The 22,148-nt window shown below is 43.6% G+C and overlaps 1 long non-coding RNA gene and 1 pseudogene across 1 annotated transcript; both read left to right on the top strand.

The window, feature by feature from the left end:
• Positions 1-4,859: 4,859 nt before the first annotated feature.
• Positions 4,860-22,037, top strand: LOC144578715 (uncharacterized). Its single transcript, XR_013525023.1, has 3 exons — positions 4,860-4,987; positions 12,270-12,353; positions 21,910-22,037. It is a non-coding gene; the product is annotated as an uncharacterized LOC144578715 (long non-coding RNA).
• LOC100395372 (large ribosomal subunit protein eL15 pseudogene) lies at positions 9,858-10,559 on the top strand (annotated as a pseudogene).
• Positions 22,038-22,148: the final 111 nt, after the last annotated feature.

Raw genomic sequence — 22,148 nt, 5'->3', positions numbered from 1 at the left:
AGAATAAGATTTTTAAAGCCTTGTTCAGGATTCAGTGAGCACCCACTATGTGCCAGGTACCGGGGATAAGAGACATTCCCTTCACCTGGTGGTTTAACATTATTCTGTCTGAGAATTGCTGCTCTAAACTCAGGTAATTCTTATTCATAACTCCCACCTTTACTGCCTATTTTACCCTAATCCCTAGGAGAAACTCTTTGGCCAATGGGAAAACAGGAAACTAGACAGATGTGATCCCATGCTGAAGGCAGGAGGATTCACCACAACCTAAGAAAAACAACTCGTTGTTTATTCCATCTGGCCCCAGGATTCCTCTAACGCTAGAGGGCAATCGGGTCCCATGGACCTAAGGAAGTCGGCCTGCTCTCCCTCAAGGTCCAGCAAATTATCCCCTTCCCTGGCTGTCCTCCTGGAAATGAAGTGCTGATCAGTAAAATAACTTCCAGCGATCCTCTTCCCTACAAGGTAGGAACACACGCCTTTTCAGTTTAGAGGCTGAATAGGGTTTGGACCTTGATTCTGACACCTACTAGTTGTTTGACCTGGGGAAAGTGTCTTAACTTCTCTGAACTTTGGTAATATACATCCACAAGTAGTTTTGCAAGAGTAAATATAAAGCAGTCAGCACAGTATTCAGCATATGGTTAACCTTCAGTAACTATTGGCTGTTACTATTCATGATTCTAAGGAATGGCTTTCTCTTAGTTCCGGACACTGCTTTTTTTTCTCCTTTTAGACGGGGTCTTACTCTGTCACTCAGAATGGTCTCAAACTCAACTCCTGGGCTCAAGCAGTCCTCCTGTCTCAGCTCCTGAGTAGCTCGGATTACAAGTGCATGCCACCACACCAGGCCCTACATTTCTCTTTTGAGGAATTGATGTCCAAGCATGGACATCATGGACATGAAGTGAGGACATTCTTAGGACAGATCTACTGTGTACTAAGCACCATAGTAAGAGGGCTAGATGAATTATGATGCCACAATAATCTGAGTTGGGGAGTTGTTACCCCTATTTTACAGGCATAGAACCTAAAGATCAGTAAATTGCCCAAGATCACACTGTAGTAGAGGAACCTGGATTTGAACCCAAGACAACGGGGCTTCAAAACTCTTCACCATCACAGGGGGCTGTAGCAGTAGTGTTTTCTCAGAAGCTTCTTGTACCTTATCCCAAAGGAAAGTTGTAAGGCTGAATATGGAGGTTGCCATAGCTACTAACGGAACCCCTTTTCACGTAATCAGATCCTTGGTCTGCTCCAGTTTTGCAAGAGGAGCTGCTTGTCTGGAAACTCTCCTCAACACCTGCCCCTGGAGGGAGCCAACTGCGCCTGAATTATTTAGAGAGTCTCTAGACACTTGATATAATGAGCAGGTGTGGATGTTTCTCTGACTTCCCCAACATGCCTTTACTTACCTCCTTTCCCCACCCTCAAGTTGCCTATGAGGAAAAAAGAGGCATCATTCTTTTCCTCACTGTAGATGTGTCTGCCTCATCCTTCATTTTTCCATCCTGAAGTCTATTTGTAAGAAGTGGACCATTTTCCTTGCAAATATCAAAAATGTTGATTTCCACTGAAGGTGGTGATTGAATGGACCCTAACAAGTAAATGCATAAATTGACCTGGCGTGGTAGCTCATGACTGTAATCCCAGCATCTTGGGAGGCCAATGCAGGAGGATCACTTGAGCCCAGGAGTCTGAGACAAGCCTAGGCAATATAGTGAGACCCTCTCTCTAATTTTTTAAAAAAGAAAAGTGGCCAGGCACAATGGCTTATGCCTGTAATCCCTGCACTTGGGAGGCTAAGGTGGACAGATCACCTGAGGTCAGGAGTTTGAGACCAGCCTGGCCAATATAGTGAAACCCCATCTCTAATAAAATACAAAAAAGTTAGCCAGGTGTGGTGGTGCATGCCTGCAATCCCAGCTACTCAGGAGACTGAGACAAAAAAATTGCTTGAACCCAGAAAGCAGAGGTTGCAGTGAGCCGAGATCGCACCATTGCACTCCAGCCTGGGCGTTACAGCAAGACTCCATCTCAAAACAAAAAAGAAAAAGAAAAAGTAGTCTTTTTCTATTGATATACAATTCATTTTTCTCTATTCTAAGTTTATACAAATCAAACCTAAAGACTGCATTTGTATAAATGAGAAAAAAGTAACCAAAATATCCATATTATGGATTTCAACTATGTGAACAGGGAAGAACACTATGCTTAGAGAAAAGACTGGAAGGCAGAAAAAAAGAGAAAAAAGATTGGAAGGAAATATGAATATAATGGTGGCAGTTGGCCTATAGTTCTTAGGTCGTAACAGAATATGCAGCAGTGTAACAGCAGGTATTAATAAATTCAGCGGCGAGGGCCATGTGTTTCCTTAGATCTGCTCCCTACGCATGTGCGCTCACCTGAAGGCTTACATACACCCCACCCCTTGACCCTCCATCCACCCATCACTCCATTTCTCTCACTTCCCATTCATAGGCTAGTAGTGTGGGGTGCTGCTGGATATTGTCCTTAGAGGAAATCATTGTGTCAGGTTTGTCCCTGATCTCCACCGAGTGACTTTGTATTGTTATCAGCATCCTGTTTAGTACCCTGTTGGATTTTAATGTGAAATAAAATGAATCCATTGGATCATAATCATGCATATACCTCCTTCTTTTTAAGAATTGGGATTGGCTGGGCGCGGTGGCTCATGCCTGTAATCCCAGCACTTTGGGAGCCAAAGCGGGTAGATCACAAGGTCAGGAGTTCAAGACCAGACTGGCCAACATGGTGAAACCCTGTCTCTACTAAAAAATGCCAACATTAACTGGGCATGGTGGCTCATGCCTGTAATCCCAGCTACTTGGGAGGCTGAGGTAGGAGAATGCTTGAATCAGGACCCAGAAGGCAGAGGTTGCAGAGGGGTGAGATCATGCCACTGCATTCCAGCCTGGGCTACAGAGCGAGACTCCATCTCAAAGAAAAAAAAAAGAGAGAGAGAGAAATGGGATCTTGCTCATTGCCCAGGGTGGCCTCAAACTCTTAGGCTCAAGCCTCAGCCCCCTGCATAGCTAGGGCTACAGATGTGTGCTGCTGTGCCTGGCTACAGGAAACTATTTGAAAACAGCCATTAAAAGTCTTGTGTGTGTTTTTTTTCTTTTTTTCTTTTTTTTGAGATGGAGTCTTGTTGATGCCCAGGCTGGAGTGCAGTGGCGTGATCTTGGCTCACCAAAACCTCTGCTTCCCGGGTTCAAGTGATTCTCCTGTGTCAGCCTCCTGAGTAGCTGGGAGTACAGGCATGCACCGCTATGCCCAGCTAACTTTTATGTTTTTAGTAGAGATGGGGTTTCACTATGTTGGCCAGATCTCGAACTCCTGACATTGTGATCTGCCCGCCTCAGCATCTCATAGTGCTGAGATTGCAGGTGTGAGCCACCATGCCCAGACAAGAGTCTTGTTTTTGAAGAATATTTACTGACATGGAGAAGAGACACACTAGAAAATATTGAATAGGGAAAAACTAAGCTATAAAACAGTAAAATTTAAATTTCTTAATTATATATATTTAGTTAGGAAAAGACTGGAAGGCAATGTATCAAATAATATTATGGGCTGGGCACAGTGGCTCACAACTGTAATCCTAGCATTTTGGGAAGCTGAAGGTGGGGGATCACTTGAGGACAGGAGTTCAAGACCAGCCTGGGCAACATATCAAGACCCTGTCTACAAGCCAATCTACTTAGCCAGGCATGTTGTGTGTAACTACAGTCTCAGCTACTTGGGAGGCTGAGGCAGGAGGGTGTCTTGAGCCCAGGAGGTTGAAGCTACAGTGAGCAATAATCAAGCCACTGCACTCCAGCCTGGGTGACAGAATGAGACCTGTCTCAAAAAAAAAAAAAAAAAAAAAAAAAAAGGCCAGGCATGGTGGCTCATTCCTGTAATCCCAGCACTTTGGGAGGCTGAGGCAGGTGGATCACCTAAGGTCGGGAGTTCAAGACCAGCCTACCCAACATGAAGAAACCCTCTCTCTATAAAAAAAAAAATTAAATAAAGGATATATATATATAAAATCAGTGATTCCTACTGAGCAGTGAGACAAGTGAGTTGTTTTTTTTTTTTTAAGATGGGGTTTCACCATGATGACCAGGCTGGTCTTGAACTCCTGATCTCAGGTGATCCACCCACCTCAGCCTCTGAAAGTGCTAGGATTACAGGCATGAGCCACCATGCCCAGCTGACAAGTGAGTTTTATTTGTTGTTATACTTTTCTAAGTTTTCTACTTTATTTTAAAATTTTCATAGCTACTAATATTTCTTTCTATGGTAAATATTGGTGTAGGCCAGGCATGTGGCTCATACCTCTAATCCCAACACTGGGAAGTCTAGGCCAGAGGATTGCTTGAGCCCAGGAGTTTGAGACGAGACCAGCTTAGGCAATATGGTGAGACCCTGTCTCTACAAAAAAAAAGAATAATACAAAAAGTAGCCAAGCATGGTGGCGCACATCTGTGGTCCTAGCTACTAGGGAGGCTGAGGTGGAAGGATCGCTTGAGCTCAGGCATTTGAGACAGTAGGGAGTCAAGACTGTGCCACTGCACTCCAGCTTGGGCCACAGAGTGAGACCTGAAAAGAAAGAAAGAGAGAGGGAAGGGAAGGGAAGGGGAAGGGAGGGGAGAGGAAGGAAGAGGAAGGAAAGGGAAGGGACTATTGGTACAATGGTGAAAATAAAATTTGTGATAACACTTTTTAAAATTTATAGACAGGCTTATTTTCCATCCCATCTTCCTTTGTATTCTGTCTTTTGCAGATGAAGAAATCAAGGTTCAGGGTGACATAGCCAGCTGAGGGGAAAGTACAGACTAGACGCCAGACCTCTACACTGGAGGGAGAGAGTGACCTCAGAAGGGAGGCTGGACTAGTGACTTTTAAGGCACCTTCCAGCCTGAGGCTCTCTTTCTGCTACTGTGCTGGTTTCACCCCCTGTAGTCACTGCCCTTTCAAGGTAAGAGAACTTCAGAAATCCATGAAGTGTTTCTGCCCCAGGTACTTCACTGAACTCTAGTTTTCTTTCTCTAACTTGCAAATAGGGCTACAACTCTGACTCTGTGTTTCCAGATTCTGTTTCAATGCAGACAATTAGATGGTAAATAATTCAAGAGAACGGAAACTGGCAAAGTGGTGTGTGATGTCCAAATAGCTATCTTGTTTACTCTCTGGTGTAAACTTCAGGCTCCTCTGCAACTCCGGAGCCCCAGGAGTAAGTGAAATGTACAAACACAGGAATCTCCCCTGTTTCCCTTTTCCCCATTTAAAAATATTGTTTGGGGGGTAGGAATGCAGTTTACTTTAATCAAAGATTAAAGTAAGACAAATTGGCTTCAGATGACAGATTCAGACAACTTCTTAGGCATGTCTGAAGTTCCTCCCACAGTGGAGTACAGTGATCAAAATCCAGAGGCATTAGTTTCTCCTTAGGCCAAGGATACATGATCCAAAGTTGTGGTCTCAGAAATATCACCATTCATCCTCTTTCTCTTCCTTCTGTGTAATGATGGAGACACATTTCACCAGACTCTTTTAAACCTGCCCCACCATTAAAGAAGTGGTCTTAGTTAAGACTCGTTGAATTACAGGTAACATAAACCACCTCCACCTTGCCTAAGAAGAAAAGGATAATGTATTATATGGACACAGGGGTGTCTTATAAAGCCCAAGGGCAAAGAAAATAGAGATGGTTCAGCCTTGGAAGAAACTGGAGCTAGAGGTATGTCACGGGACTTTAAAATATATTACAAGGCTATAGTAACCAAAACAGCATGGTGTTGGTATGAAAATAACACATAGACCAATGGAACAGGCAAGAGAACACAGCCAACTGATCTTCAACAAAGGTGCCAAGAGCTTACACTGGGGAAAGGACACCCACTTCCATAAAGGGTGCTGGGAAAATTGGATAGCCACATGTAGAAGAATGAAACTGGATCCTTCTCTCTCATCATATGCAAAAATAATTTCAAAATGGATTAAAGACTGAAACATAAGATCTAAAACTATAAAAATACGAGGAAAAACTCTCCTGGACATTGGCCCAAGCAAAGAAGTTATGACTAAGACCTCAAAAGCACAGACAACAAAACCAAAAATAAACAAATGGGACTATATTAAACTAAAAATCTTCTGAACAGCAAAGGAAACAATCAACAGAGTGAAGAGACAACTTGTTGAAAGGGAGAAAACATTTGCAAGCTATTCATTCAACAAGGAACTAAGATCCAGAATATAAAAGGAACTCAAAAATCTCAAAAAGGAAAAAACAAATAATCCCATTAAAAAGTGGGCAAAGGACATACACAGACACTTCTTAAAAGAAGACACGTAAAGTGTTCTGCCTGCTTTCAGATGCGCGAGGAGACTTGTTCCCTGGTTCTCAGACTTCCCCAGCAGCATGGCCCACAAGTGCCAGTCTCCACTCCCTCCTCAAAAGAAGAAACCAGGACTACCTCCTGCTCTGCAACCAGAGGAGACATCGGCCTCTGCAGGCTTGCCGAAGAAGGGAGAAAATGAACAGCAAGAAGCAATTGAACACACTGATGAAGTACAAAATGAAATAGATTTAATGAACAAACCAGTGAGGAGATTTTGAAAGTAGAACAGAAATATGACAAACTCTGCCAACCATTTTTTCGGAAGAGGTCAGAATTGATTGCCAAAATCCCAAATTTTGGGGTAACAACATGTGTCAACCATCCACAAGTGTCTGCACTGCTTGGGGAGGAGGACGAAGAAGCACTAAATTATTTGACCAGAGTTGAAGTGACAGAATTTGAAAATATTCAATCAGGTTACAGAATAGATTTTTATTTTGATGAAAATTCTTCCTTTGAAAATAAATTTCTCTCCAAAGAATTTCATCTGAATGAGAGTGATGATCCATCTTCAAAGTCCACCAAAATCAAATGGAAATCTGGAAAGGATTTGATGAAACGTTCAAGTCAAACACAGAATAAAGCCAGCAGGAAGAGGCAGCATGAGAAACAAGAGATCTTCTTTACCTGGTTTACTAACCATTCTGATGCAGGTGCTGATGAGTTAGGAGAGGTCATCAAAGATGGTATTTGGCCAAACCCATTCCAATACTACTTGGTTCCCAATATGGTTGATGAAGAGGAGAAAGAGAAGATGATGATGATGAAGAGGAGGAAGGATTAGAAGATATTGGTGAAGAAGAGGATGAGGATGAAGGTGACGAAGATGAAGATGATGATGAAGGTAATGAAGGAGAGGAGCATGAAGGAGAAGATGACTAATAGAACACTGATGGAGTCCAACCTTCCTTTTTAAAATTTTCTCCAGTCCCTGGGAGCAAGTTGCAGCCGTTTTTTTTTTCCTCTTGTGCTCGATCACCCTGTTCTTGAGGTCTCTTGGTTCTCAACTTATTTTGGGGGAAATACCTTGAGCAGAATACAATTGGAAAAGAGTCTCTACCCCTTTCTGTTTGAGATTCATTTTTATCCCTTCCTGTCTGAACAAAAACTGTGTGGAATCAACATCACCGAGCTCTGTGGGAAAAAAGAAAAACTTGCTCTCTTTGCTCTGCTGGAAGCTGGAGGGTGCTACGCCCCTGCGTAGTAGTGCATAGAATTCTAGCTTTTTTCCTTCTTTCTCTGTATATTGGGCTCAGAGAGTACACTGTGTCTCTATATGAATATGGACAGTTAGCATTTATCAACATGTATCTGTCTACTTGCTCTTGGTCAAAAACAGAAAAAAAAGTTGAAAAAATTAGGTTGTAGAGGTCAGCAAAGGGTGGGCTTTAGATGCTCATGTGGGTTAAGTGGTCATTTTGACAACATGGCTTCACCTTTGGCATGTTTAATTGTGGTATTTGACAGGCATCCTTGCAGTTTAAAATGACACTTTTAAAATGAATTATCTCCTAATGATGACTTGAGCGCTGCCACTCAGCAGAACCTGTAGGATCTTATTTGGAATTGACATTCTCTATTGTAATTTTGTTCCTGTTTATTTTTTAATTTTCTTTTTGTTTCACTGGAAAGGAAAGATGATGCTCAGTTTTAAAAGTTAAAAGTATACAAGTTGTTTTGTTACAATAAAACTAAATGTGTACACACACACACACACACACACACACACACACAAGAAGACATGTAGCCGGGCGTGGTGGCTCATGCCTATAATTCCAGCACTTTGGGAGGCTGAGGCGGGTGGATCACGAGGTCAAGAGATCGAGACTGTCCTGGTCAACAAGGTGAAACCCTGTCTCTACTAAAAATACAAAAATTAGCTGGGCATGGTAGTGCGTGCCTGTATTCCCAGCTACTCAGGAAGCTGAGGCAGGAGAATTGCTTGAACCCAGGATATAGAGGTTGCGGTGAGCCGAGATCGTGCCATTGCACTCCAGTCTGGGTAAAAACAGTGAAACTCCATCTCAAAAAAAAAAGAAGACATGTAAACAGCCAACAGGTATATGAAGAAATGCTCACCATCACTAATCCTCAGAGAAATAGAAATCAAAACCACAATGAGATCTTATTCCAATCAGAATGGCCTTTATTAAAAAGACAAAAAATATCCATGTAAACATATGAAGAAAAAAAAAAAGAACATCTTGGTGAGGACATGGAAAAAGGGGAACTCTTTTACACTGTTGATGGGAATGTAAACTAGTACAACCACAATGGAAAATTTCTTTCTTTCTTTCCTTCCCTCCCTCCCTCTCTCCCTTTCTCCCTCCCTTCCTTCCTTCCTTTTTCTTTTTTGATGGAGACTCACTCTGTCGCCCAGGCTGGTTGGAATGCAGTGGCACAATCTCGACTCACTGCAACCTCCACATTCTGGGTTCAAGCGACTCTTCTACCTCAGTCTCCTGAGTAGATGGGATTACAGGCACCTGCCATCACACTCAGCTAATTTTTATATTTTTAGTAGAGACAGTATTTTGCCATGTCAGCCAGGTTGGTCCTGAACTCCTGATCTCAGGTGATCTACCTGCCTTGGCCTCCCAAAGTGCAGGGATTACAGATGTGAGCCACTGCGCCTGGTGGGAGATTTCTTAAAAAACTAAAAGTAGAATTACCATTTGATCCAGTGACCCTACTACTGGGTATCTACCCAATGGAAAAGAAATCAATATATCAAAGGGATATCTGCAAACTTGCATGTTTATTGCAGCACTAGGCACAATAGCTAAGATATGGAATCAACCTATGTGTCCATCGATGGACAAATAAATGAAGAAAATGTGGTTCATATACACAATGATACTGTTCAGCCACAAAAAGAATGAAATAATGTCATTTGCAGCAACATGGATGGAACTAAAGGTTATTCTTTTAAGTGAAAAAAGCCAGACACAGAAAGACAAATACTGTATGTTCTCACTTATATATAGGAGCTAAAAAACAATTGAACAGGGGCCGGGCGTGGTGGCTCACGCCTGTAATCCCAGCACTTTGGGAGGCTGAGGCGGGTGGATCCCGAAGTTAAGCGCTCAAGACCATCCTGACCAACTCAGTGAAACCATCTCCACTGAAAATACAAAAAAATTAGCTGGGCATGGTGGCACATGCCCGTAGTCCCAGCTACTTCGGAGCTGAGACAGGAGAATCACTTGAACCCGGGGGCGGAGGTTGCAGTGAGCCAAGATTGCAGCACTGCACTCCAGCCTGGCAACAGAACAAGACTCTGTCTCAAAAAAAAAAAAAAAAAAAAAGAACACATGGAGCTAGAGAATGGAAAAACAGAAAATGGAGATGGAAAGGACAGTGGTGGGGGGCAAGCAGATAAAGAGAAGTGTTAAAACATACAAACATACAGTAAGATAAAAGGAATAAATTCGAGTATAGCTCTTTCCTTTTCGTCTGGTGGCAGCCATCAGGTAAGCCAAGATGGGTGCATACAAGTATATCCAGGAGCTATGGAGAAAGAAGCAGTCTGATGTCATGCGCTTTCTTCTGAGGGTCCGCTGCTGGCAGTACCGCCAGCTCTCTGCTCTCCACAGGGCTCCCCGCCCCACCCGGCCTGATAAAGCGCGCCGACTGGGCTACAAGGCCAAGCAAGGCTACGTTATATATAGGATTCGTGTTCGCCGTGGTGGCCAAAAACGCCCAGTTCCTAAGGGTGCAACTTACGGCAAGCCTGTCCATCATGGTGTTAACCAGCTGAAGTTTGCTCGAAGCCTTCAGTCTGTTGCAGAGGAGCGAGCTGGACGCCGCTGTGGGGCTCTAAGAGTCCTGAATTCTTACTGGGTTGGCGAAGATTCCACATACAAATTTTTTGAGGTTATTCTCATTGATCCATTCCATAAAGCTATCAGAAGAAATCCTGACACCCAATGGATCACCAAACCAGTCCACAAGCACAGGGAGATGCGTGGGCTGACATCTGCAGGCCGAAAGAGCCGTGGCCTTGGAAAGGGCCATAAGTTCCACCACACTATTGGTGGTTCTCGCCGGGCAGCTTGGACAAGGCGTAATACTCTCCAGCTCCACCATTACCGCTAATATAAGTAAAGTTTGTAAAATTCATGCCTAATAAACAATTTAGGACAGTCATGTCTGCTTACAGGTGTTCTTTGTTAAAATTAGTCTGCTGATTGTTTCATGAATGCTTTGTCAAATTAAGAAAGTTAAAGTGCAATAATGTTTGAAGACAATAAGACCCCATCGCCTCAGCCCAAAAACTCCTGAAACTGATAAGCAACTTCAGCAAAGTCTCAGGATATAAAATCAATGTGCAAAAATCACAAGCATTCCTATACACCAATAACAGACTTAAAGAAAGCCAAATCAAGAACGAACTGCCATTCACAATTGCTACAAAAAGAATAAAATACCTTGGAATACAACTCACAAGGAACGTAAGGGACCTCTTCAAGGAAAACTACAAACCACTGCTCAACGAAATAAGAGGGGACACAAACAGATGGAGAAACATTCCATGTTCATGGTTAGGAAGAATTAATATCGTGAAAATGGCTATACTGCCCAAAGTAATTTGCAGAATCAACGCTATCCCCATCAAGCTACCATTGACTTTCTTCACAGAACTGGAAAAAACCACCATGAACTTCATATGGAAGCAAAAGAGAGCCCGCATAGCCAAGTCAATTCTAAGCAAAAAGAACACAGCGGGGGGCATCACACTACTGGATTTCAAACTATACTACAAGGCTACAGTAATCAAAACAGCATGGTACTGGTACCAAAACAGAGATATAGACCAATAGAACAAAACAGAGGCACCGGAGGCAACACAACATATCTACAACTATACAATCTTTGATAAACCTGACAAAAACAAGCAATGGGGAAAGGATTCCCTGTTTAACAAATGGTGTTGGGAAAACTGGCTAGCCATGTGCAGAAAGCAGAAACTGGACCCCTTCCTGACACCTTACACTAAAATTAACTCCAGATGGATTAAAGACTTAAACATAAGACCTGGCATGATAAAAACCCTAGAAGGAAATCTAGGCAAAACTATCCAGGACATAGGAGTAGGCAAGGACTTCATGTACAAAACACCAAAAGCATTGGCAACAAAAGCCAAAATAGACAAATGGGACCTAATCAAACTCCACAGCTTCTGCACGGCAAAAGAAACAGTCACTAGAGTGAATCGGCAAACAACAGAATGGGAAAAAATTTTTGCAGTTTACCCATCTGACAAAGGGCTGATATCCAGAATTTACAAAGAACTCAAACAGATTTACAGGAAAAAAACAAACAAGCCCATTCAAAAGTGGGCAAAGGATATGAACAGACACTTTACGAAAGAAGACATATATGAGGCCAACAATCATATGAGAAAATGCTCATCATCACTGGTCATCAGAGAGATGCAAATCAAAACCACATTGAGATACCATCTCACGCCAGTTAGAATGGCGATCATTAAAAAATCTGGAGACAACAGATGCTGGAGAGGATGTGGAGAAAAAGGAACACTTTTACACTGTTGGTGGGAGTGTAAATTAGTTCAACCATTGTGGAAGACAGTGTGGCAATTCCTCAAAGCCTCAGAAATAGAAATTCCATTTGACCCAGCAATCCCATTACTGGGTATATATCCAAAAGACTATAAATTGTTCTACTATAAGGACACATGTACACGAATGTTCATTGCAGCACTGTTTACAATAGCAAAGACCTGGAATTAACCCAAATGCCCATTGATAATAGACTAGATTGGAAAAATGTGGCACATATACACCATGGAATATTATGCAGCAATCAGAAATGATGAGTTTGTGTCGTTTGTAGGGACATGGATGAATCTGAAGAACATCATCCTCAGCAAACTGACACAAGAACAGAAAATGAAACACCGCATATTTTCACTCATAGGTGGGTGATGAAAAATGAGAACACATGGACACAGGGAGGGGAGTACTAAACACTGGGGTCTATTGGGGGGAAAGGGGAAGGCCAGTGGGAGGGGGAAGTGGGGAGGGATAGCCTGGGGAGAAATGCCAAATGTGGGTGAAGGGGAGAAAGGAAGCAAAAGCCATGTGTGTACCTACGCAACTGTCTTGCATGCTCTGCTCATGTACCCCAAAACCTAAAATGCAATAAAAAAAAATTTAAAAAAAAAGGAATAAATTCAATATTCCACAGCAGAGTAAGATGACTATACTTAACAAAAATGTGTTGTACTCACATGGTGGATGCCCTGAATGCCCCTTCTTGATCACTGTGTATTATATACATATAACAGATTTTCTCATGTACTCCATAGATACACACAAATAAATTTAATTTTTTTTTTTTTGAGACGGAGTTTCGCTCTTGTTACCCAGGCTGGAGTGCAATGCCGCAATCTCGGCTCACTGCAACCTCCGCCTTCTGGGTTCAGGCAATTCTCCTGTCTCAGCCTCCTGAGTAGCTGGGATTACAGGCACGTGCCACCATGCCCAGCTAATTTTTTGTATTTTTAGTAGAGACGGGGTTTCACCATGTTGATCAGGCTGGTCTTGAACTCCTGACCTCGTGATCCACCCGCCTCGGCCTCCCAAAGTGCCTGGATCACAGGCGTGAGCCACCGCGCCTGGCCACAAATAAATTTTTTTTTAAGCAAAGAAACCAGAACTAGCTCAGGCAGAAAAGGGAAGCATGGCTCAGGTAACCACAGCAGGAGCAAGTGACTGGAATCAGGGACTCCAACATCCCCTGGGTGCTCCCCATGCCTCTCCTTTCCATGGAAGGGCTTCATTTCCTCCAGCTGGAGACTGGCCTCTTCCATGAGCATGGACCATAGCCAGTGGAAACTTCCAGACTTATTCTCACAGCTTTGTCACACTTTCCACCCACTGCAAAAATAAAAAGTCTTATGGTCCCCAGTTTCAATGCAAAAAGACTCTGACTGGTCTGCTTGGGCCACCTGTCCTCACTATAGGGGAGGCGTGGAGTGGGGGCCACGGTAAGCTCTGGGTTGATTCAGCTGTGTATACCGGGGTGACCGCACCAGGGTTAAATGTTGAAAGGATTTTGGAGGGCTTCCTCTTTTGGATAGGATGTATATGCAGCAACAATCCAACACTCCTGCTGAAACAACTAGAAAAAACAGTAAGTTACAAAAGTTGCCTTTTTAAGACATTGCAGAGTTGTGCCATCAATGAGGACTAATGAAATGAAATTCTGGAGAGGAAAGAGCCTTTTTCTTTTTTTGAGATGGAGCTTTGCTCTTGTTGCCCAGGCTGGAGTGTAATGGCGCGATCTAGGCTCACTGCAACCTCCACCTCCCGGTTTCAAGCAATTCTCCTGCCTCAGACTCTCGAGTAGCTGGGATTGCAGGCATGTGCCACAACACCCCGCTAATTTTGTATTTTTAGTAGAGATGGGGTTTCACCATGTTGGTGAGGCTGGTCTTGAACTCCTGACCTCAGGTGATCAGCCAACCTTGGCCTCCCAAAGTGCTGGGATTACAGGCATGAGCCATTGTGCCTGGCCGGAAAGAGCCCTTTCTAAATGTACTGATTGTCTCTGACCATTTTCTTCCTCTGTGGTTATTTGCCAAATCCATGCACAGGCCAAGAATAGGGCTTGCCCCAGACATGGGGCCTCTACTGGGGCAAAGAGAAACTGGTAGAGTTTTTGATGATCAATGTGATCTGGTGCAATGTTAGAATCTAGAGCTAAGCTGAAGCTCCTAAGAACAGAGCTGAATCTTTCATAGGCTTTCAGGGATGAGAAGACAGAGACATGCCAGTGAGAAGCTTGAGTGGGCTCCATCCAAGGAACGGGGAACCCAGAGGTGGACTGGGACTAAGACTGCAATCCAGCCTCAACCCACCTGAATTCTTGATTAGATTGAGGTAATCAGTCCTTCACCCCATCTGCTAACAGAAAGAAAAGAAATTAATAGCTGGTGGAAAATAACATCATCTGCTGCCTCTGTCTTCTTTTATATAATTATAAGGCATCCAAAAAGCAGGAGAATGTGACTGATAAGAAAAAAAGCAGGGGCTGGGTGTGGTGGTTTATGCCTGTAATCCCAGCACTTTGGGAGGCCGAGTGGGTGGATAACCTGAGGTCAAGAGTTATTTCACCAACATGGCAAAATCCTGTCTCTACTAAAATTACAAACATTAGCCAGGTGTGGTGGCAGGTGCCTGTAATCCCAACTCCTCAGGAGGCTGAGGCAGAAGAATTGCTTGAACCCGGCAGCCAGAGGTTGCAGTGAGCCTAGATCATGCAACTGCACTCCAGCCTGGGTGACAAGGACAAAATTCCATCTCAAAAAGAAAGAAAAGAGAAAGAAAGAAAAAGCAAGCAAGCAAGCAAGCAAGCAGGTTGGGTGCAATGGCTCACGCCTGTAATCCCAGCACTTTGGGAGGCGGGGTAGGTGGATCTCTTAAACTCAGGAGTTTGAGACCAGCCTGGACAACATGGCAAAATCCCATCTCTCCTAAAAATACAAAAATTGGCCAGGTGTGGTGGCATGTGCCTATAGTCCCAGCTACTTGGGAGGCTGAGGTGGGAGAATAACTTGAGCCCAGGAGGCAGAGGTTTCAGTGAGTAGAGATTGCACCACTGCACTCCAGCCTGGGTGATAGAGTGAGACCCTGTCTTAAAAAAAAAAAATAGTTAAAGAATTACCTGGGCATGGTCACATGTACCTGTAGTCCCAGCTACTTGGGAGGTTAGGAAGGGAGGATTGTTTAAGTCCAGGAGGTCAAGGTTGCAGTGAGCCATGATTACACCACCACACTCCAGCTTGGGCAACAGAGCAAGCTGTCTCAAAAAAAAAAAAGAGCAGACAGTAGAAGCAAACCCACAAATAAATGATTCTGATATTTGAGTTAGCAGACAAGGACTTTATAATAAGTAGTATAAATATGGTAAATAGAAGAAAGTAATACAATAGATGAAAAATAAAGAATTTCAACAGAGAATTTGAATATATATAAAAAGAATCAAATGAGCATTCTAGAACTGAAAAATACAGTATCTGTAATTAGGAACTCATTAAGTGAAGTATTTCCGTCGCTGTTGGTAAATACCTACTGGCCCAAGACACCTAAGTTCCCTGTCCTCATCTCCTAGTCATCCTGGACTTCCTTGGGACGCCCTGGGCTTCCCCATGGTCCTACAACTAAGAGTTAATGGCTAGCCCAGCCAAGGGCATTCAGGAGCCTGCTTTGACACTGCTGCAAATGTCCCTTGTAATTGGTTGGTGTCTGTGCTTGCCTGTGCTTTCCCATTTTTAAACTATTTTTATGTCATTTCTGATGAACTGACTGATAGAGATGAGGTCTTACTGTGTTGCCCAGGCTGATCTCACAGTCCTGCCTTGGCCTCCTGAATAGCTGGGACTTGATGTTGTGTCTTGGTAGTGTCATTGGAAGTCCCTATCAGAACCAAATAATTGAAATTGGGTAGAAAGAATTCCCCAAAGGGGGCAATATCAGAATAAGAGGAGACATGGAAGGACACAGAAAGGATTTGTTCACTTCTGATGCCCACTGAGAAAGCCAGATAGGAGACTGAAGCCTGCCGTTTGCTGAGTTGAGCTTCTTTTGTTTCCTCACCTCTGTATTTGAAGAGACTTGAGTGAGCCAGAGGGAAACAGATTTAGTGAGGCTAGATAAGTTTGCTGTGTGGCGTGGTCTTTTGTAGCCCCCAAACAAGTTCTTTTCATGAAATACTTGAGTTTCTCAAGGGCAAAATAATACAGTGTGGACTAACTGCCTCTCGGAATATAGGTTAAAAGGGTAGATTTTAGAGATGGTTAGTTCTGGGTTCAGACTCCATATCTGCCATTAACTGGTTGTGTGACCTTGGGCAAGTCACTCTACCCCTCTGAACTGCTCATATGTATCTCGAAGGTTTGCAGCCGACACTGTCGGTTAACTACCTAATGGGTTCCTACCCTTTTCTTTGTTGAAAAGATTTTATTTTTTGTTTCAAAGTGTTTCATCTCTTTCTCTCTCAGCTCAGGGGTGAATTATGCTTGGTGGAGGCCCATTGCAATCATCCCACTTTTGGGTCAATGGTTGGATTAAGCATGCCTGTATGACCCAGTTCTGGCCACTGAGATGAGAGGAGTGATCAACTAGAGGCTTTTTGGAAAGCTTTTCTTTCTTTCTTTTTTTTTTTTTTGAGACAGAGTTTCGCTCTTGTTACCCAGGCTGGAGTGCAATGGTGCGATCTTGGCTCACCGCAACCTCCGCCTCCTGGGTTCAAGCAATTCTCCTGCCTCAGCCTCCTGAGTAGCTGGGATTCAGGCACGCGCCACCATGCCCAGCTAATTTTTTGTATTTTTAGTAGAGACGGGGTTTCACCATGTTGACCAGGATGGTCTCGATCTCTTGACCTCATGATCCACCCGACTCGGCCTTCCAAAGTGCTGGGATTACAGGCTTGAGCCACCCCACCCGGCCGGAAAGCTTTTCTTATACTTAAAAAAGATACAAGGAAGAGATCATCCCTCTGCTAAATACTGTCATGTCCAGATGAGACGCCTGGAAGTGTAACAGCCATTTTGTGGTCATGAGGGGAGCCAGGCTGAAGATCCATGCCAACTAAGGATGGCAAAGTGAAAAGATGGCAAGAAACTGAGTCCCTGATGACATCATCAAGCTTCTAATTTAACCAACCCTAAAACTACTCCTGCTAGGGATTTATTATTACATAGAAAAATAACTCATTTCCTCATGTTTAAGCTATTTTGAGTTGGGATTTGTCTTATGTGGAGTCAAAAGCATCCTAACAAACCCAGAGTTGTTTATGAGGATTTGAGTCAATAAAATGATTTATGTAAAGCGCTTAACATAATTCCTGATATAAAACGTGCTCAAAAAGTATTATCATCATCATCATCATCATTTTTTCCCTCATTTTTATTTCCCCTTGTTGCCTCAGTTCTGGCTCTAGGCAGAGGATAATGGGCCTGGGATTTAAAGCGTGATGACAGGGGGTGGTGGAGTCAGACGGAAAGGGATGAATTTAGGTGCGTAGGCTCTTCGTCCAGAGCACCTTTAAACAGTAATTTTAGTTAGCGTTTTTCATCTGTGTGTGGATGCTGGCAACAGAAACTGACTTGGGTTAGCTTGAATGAGCAAAAAGCCATTTTTTTTAAGGGTATGGAGTGTGCCACATAATTGAAGGAAGAGATGAACAGTGAAGATTTAGGAAAGGAAGGAATTAAGTTTCCAAAATTCCCAGCCTCTGAATATCTCTCTCTGTTTGGAGCTCTCAGATAAGGAAATTTGGGAAAGGTGTCTGCACCGTGCTAATCAGCTTTGGCCAAGGAGCAGGGGCATACAGATGGGGTCATTGCAAGGGACCATCCTTGGCTAATAGGACCTTTCTGAGAGAAGGAAGAACCCAATATATATCTCTTGCTCCCAGCTGCTCTTCCAAAACTTCAGGTTTACTCCAACTTTACACACAGAGCAGCAGCCCCAAGCCAAATTCTGGACATGCTCAGAATTCAATAATGCCAAAGACAGTCTGTTTTCCACGGTGACTGGGAAAGGAAAAGAAAAACCTGGGCAAAGGACTAGGCTGGACCATGAAGTCTAACCAGATCTCCTCACTCGGGGCATCCAAACACTCACTCGGAATGTCCAAGCCTGAAGGACCAACACTGCCCTGGCGTTTGCAAAAGTGCAAATATTGTCCCACGTAACAAATGTCTAAGTGCTTAAAAGCTGTAAATCAAGTTATGCCCAGCTCTATCCAACATTCCTAACCAGGCTTTTCCCTCCCACAAAGCTCACTTCTTTGAGTCTTAGAAGCTGAAGGAGCCAGGTTCTCTCTGCGTCACTCCTTCCATCTGGATGCCTGAGTTGTCATACCCTGGTTATGCTGGGACAGGGCAGGGCAGTGCAAAAGCTGGCCTCAGGCCCAGGACTCTTGGGTGGCAATTGGATCCACCCAATCTTGGGTTAGGGACTGACTCAGTCAAGCTTTCTTTTTTGCCAGGGTGGGCGGGTTCCTTCCTCACACCTTACTTTTCCAATTTAAGATCTCCAGGTATTTTTACATGCCTCCCCAAACTACACTACCCTAACTGAAGAGCAGGGAGTGGGGAAGAGAAGACTGGCAGGAAAGAAGTTGTGAGGAATCAGTTCTGTCGAGACTCGCACTTGGGTTGATTTGAAGGAATAACTTTAAATTGAAGCAACCACTCTTTCCCTGATTTCCCAGGACAGAGCTGTGATTCTGTCCCCCTACTCCCCACCCCAACCCCACTCACTGACAGCCTCGGGCCTCCTCCTTTAGCCTGAGGTGATGAGTTGGGTTAACACACACCCCCTTTCTCCTGCCTTTCAGAAAACTTTCCTGTAAGACCCAAGAAGAAAAAAACCTTTGTGTCTCAATGTGTATACTATATGAGGCCAAGGGCAGGCGCTCTTCTTTGCCTGATCTGAGGGCACGACTAAGAAGGACCTTAGAGATTATCTCACAAGTTGAGTTCACAGAAAGTAAGAACCTATCAAACACCACTGGAGCTGGGTCAAGAGGGCTCAGGAGTAAATTGAGGCTCCCACAGTCCCATGGGCCAATGGTAGAAGAATCAATGCGGATTATAACTCCATTGAACTGAAACTCATTAAATATATTAAACCCACGAATTTGTAATGATACTTAGAAAAAAAAGTCCTCATTTGTCATCTTTAGAAGGATGGAAATAGCTAGGAAATCAACCTATTATTTTGAAACTGATAAGGAAAAGAAACAGCATTTGATGCTGCCTTTTCTTTTTCAACTGTGTGTCATGATAACCAAGTAGTTGATAAGAAGATGATTTTCTTTGTAGAAACATTCTAGCTAATAAATGAAGAAATGAAGCCAAGAAATGCTAGCATATCAACATTTTGCACATTGGAATTTTGCAACTCTTAATGAAATAATGGAGCTAGGTAATGATCATCAATAGCTGCTAACATCAAAAAAAGATAACAGGGCATTATGTGCCTCCTGATGGAAACACAAAGAGCTGGGCTGGGGGCCTGGGCTGGGCTCACGCCTGTAATCCCAGTGCTTTGGGAGGCCAAGACGGGCAGATCACCTGAGGTCAGGAGTTTGAGACCAGCCTGGCCAACCTGGTGAAACCCTGTCACTAAAAAAAGAAAGAAAGAAAGAAAAAATGCTGGGCCGGGTGCAGTGGCTGATATCTGTAATCCCAGGACTTTGGGAGGCTGAGGCAGGTGGATCACTTGAGGTCAGGAGTTTGAGACCATCCTGGTCAATATGGTGAAACCCTGTCTCTACTAATAATACAAAAATTGGCCGGGCATGGTGACGCATGCTTATAATCCCAGCTACTCAGGAAGCTGAGGCTGGAGAATCACTTGAACCTGGGTGGCAGAGGTTGCAGTGAGCCAAAATTGCGCCACTGCATTCCAGGCTGGGCGACAGAGTGAGACTCCATCTCAAAAGAAAAAAAAAGTCTTTATGATGCAATCAGTGAAATTTTAACACAGAATTAAAATTAAATGATATTTTAGGAGGCTGGATGTGGTGGGTCATGCTTATAATCCCAGCACTTTGAGAGACAGAGGCGGGAAGATCACTTGAGCCCAGGAATTCAAGACCAGCCTGGGCAACAAAGTGAGACCCTCCTTCCTACAAAAAATAGAAAAAAAAAGAGCTGGGCCATGGCGGCATGTACCTTTAGGCTGAGCTGGGACAATCGCTTGAAACCACGAGGTTGAGGCTGCAGTGAACCATGATCATGCCACTATACTCCAGCCTGGGTGACAGAGCCAGGCCCTGTCTCAAAAAAATCATAATGATTAAAAAAAGATATTTAAGGAAGTATTATTAACTTTTTAGGTCTGATAATGATTTTGTGGCTATATTTACATAGTACTTATTCAGAGTTATACATTGAAATATTTGTGGGTGAAATTATATGATTTCTGGTACTTGCTTCAAAATAATCTTTGGGACATTTAGAGGTCAGCTGATGAGAGCATAGAAAAGCTGGGCTGGCCTTGAGGGATGGTTCTTGGGGCTGGGTAATGGCCTTGAGGGATGGTTCTTGGGGCTGGGTAATGGCCTTGAGGGATTGTTCTTGGGGCTGGGTAATCGGTGCATGGGAGGCTACTGTGTCCTTTTTGTGTGTGTATTTGGAACATAATGAGCACATAATGTGTGTGTGCTAAGAAGGCATGGTACTGGGTGCTAATGATTCTGAAATGACGTAGCACCATCCCTGCCCTAGAGGGATGTCAGTCTGGTTCCCAAACTGTTCTCACTGAGTACCTCTTTTATTTTTGTTTTCCCTCATGAGTCCTGTGTTTGGGAGATTCTCATCACCTAATAAATGTATGTATGTATTTATTTATAAGGTAGAGTTTTACTCTGTTGCCCAGGCTGAGTGCAGTGGTGTGATCTCGGCTCACTGCAACCTCTGCCTCCCAGGTTCAAGCAATTCTCATGCCTCAGCCTCTCCAGTAGCTGGGATTACAGGCACGCATGGCCATGCCTGGCTAATTTTTGTATTTTTAGTAGAGATAGGTTTCACCATGCTGGTCAGGCTGGTCTCAAACTCCTGGCCTCAAGTGATCTGCTCTCCTCGGCCTCCCAAAGTGCTGAGATTACAGAAGTGAGTCACCATGCCTGGCCAATGCATTTATTATGTAATAATTTTAAAGTACTCTTTGTGGTGTGTCCAAACATTTCTTCTTTTGTGAAGTCTTAAGGGAAGATTGGGAATCCCAAAGTCACCCAACCTTTTCATTTTACAGAGACAGAAAATGAGGCCTAGCCAGGGAGATTGCCCAGGCCACATGCATTGGCAGAGGTGAGACTGGAGTCCACTTCTAGAGCTCAGTCTCTGCTTGTCCAATGCAGCACCACTGGCTGAGAACAGATGGCATTTTGGAGTGTGTAGCTGATCTAGTTTACAGAAACAGTCACTACACTAGCCTGTCACCCTCCCTTTAAAAACTAATCGATGCCAATGTCTTCAACTTTTCTTTTTAAATTTTTTGCTTAATTCTTTGTGTGTGTGTGTGCGTTTGTAGAGACAGGATTTCACTTTGCTGAGCAGGCTGATCTCAAACTCCTGGGCTCAAGCGATCCTCCCACCATGGCCTCCCAAAGTGCTGGGATTACAGGTGTGAGCCACCGGGCCCAGCCCAACTTTTCTCATAGATTTTCTTTACTTGCCACCTTCTGAGACTATCCCAAAGCTGTCTGACACATTGCCAGTTGTTTAAATTTTACCTGTATGACAGGTTGCTGAGTACTTATTTTCTTCACCCCTCTGTAGTAAAGAAGGGAGCTAGAAAAGAAGTCAAGCACAGTCAACTACTGGTTATCCCAGGGCAGGGTGGCCAATTTTCCATCATTCATGCTGAAAACAAAACAAATGCAACCGCATGATAGGGGTAGAAGAGCAATCATTACATTGCCACACTGGGTAACATATTGTTTTTTTTTTAAGATTGGTGAAGTACAGTAATGAGAAGGTGAAGAAGTAGAACAAGCAGTTTGGTCTGTAACTGACTGAAAAATCAACTGAGATACTCACTGCCTTCGGACCAGCCTACACTGGGTAGCTTTAATGTTAATATGCCCGTCATTTCACCAGTCCCGCAGGATGTGCAGGTTGGTTTACTGAGAGTTCTCTATATCTGAGTGTTTATTACTTTATTTTGGATGCTTATCACAAACACTTTTACT

This window comes from Callithrix jacchus, chromosome 12 (genome assembly GCF_049354715.1).
Source record: "Callithrix jacchus isolate 240 chromosome 12, calJac240_pri, whole genome shotgun sequence".
In the NCBI taxonomy this organism is placed as follows: domain Eukaryota; kingdom Metazoa; phylum Chordata; class Mammalia; order Primates; family Cebidae; genus Callithrix; species Callithrix jacchus.
This window is presented reverse-complemented; position numbering and strand designations above follow the sequence as displayed.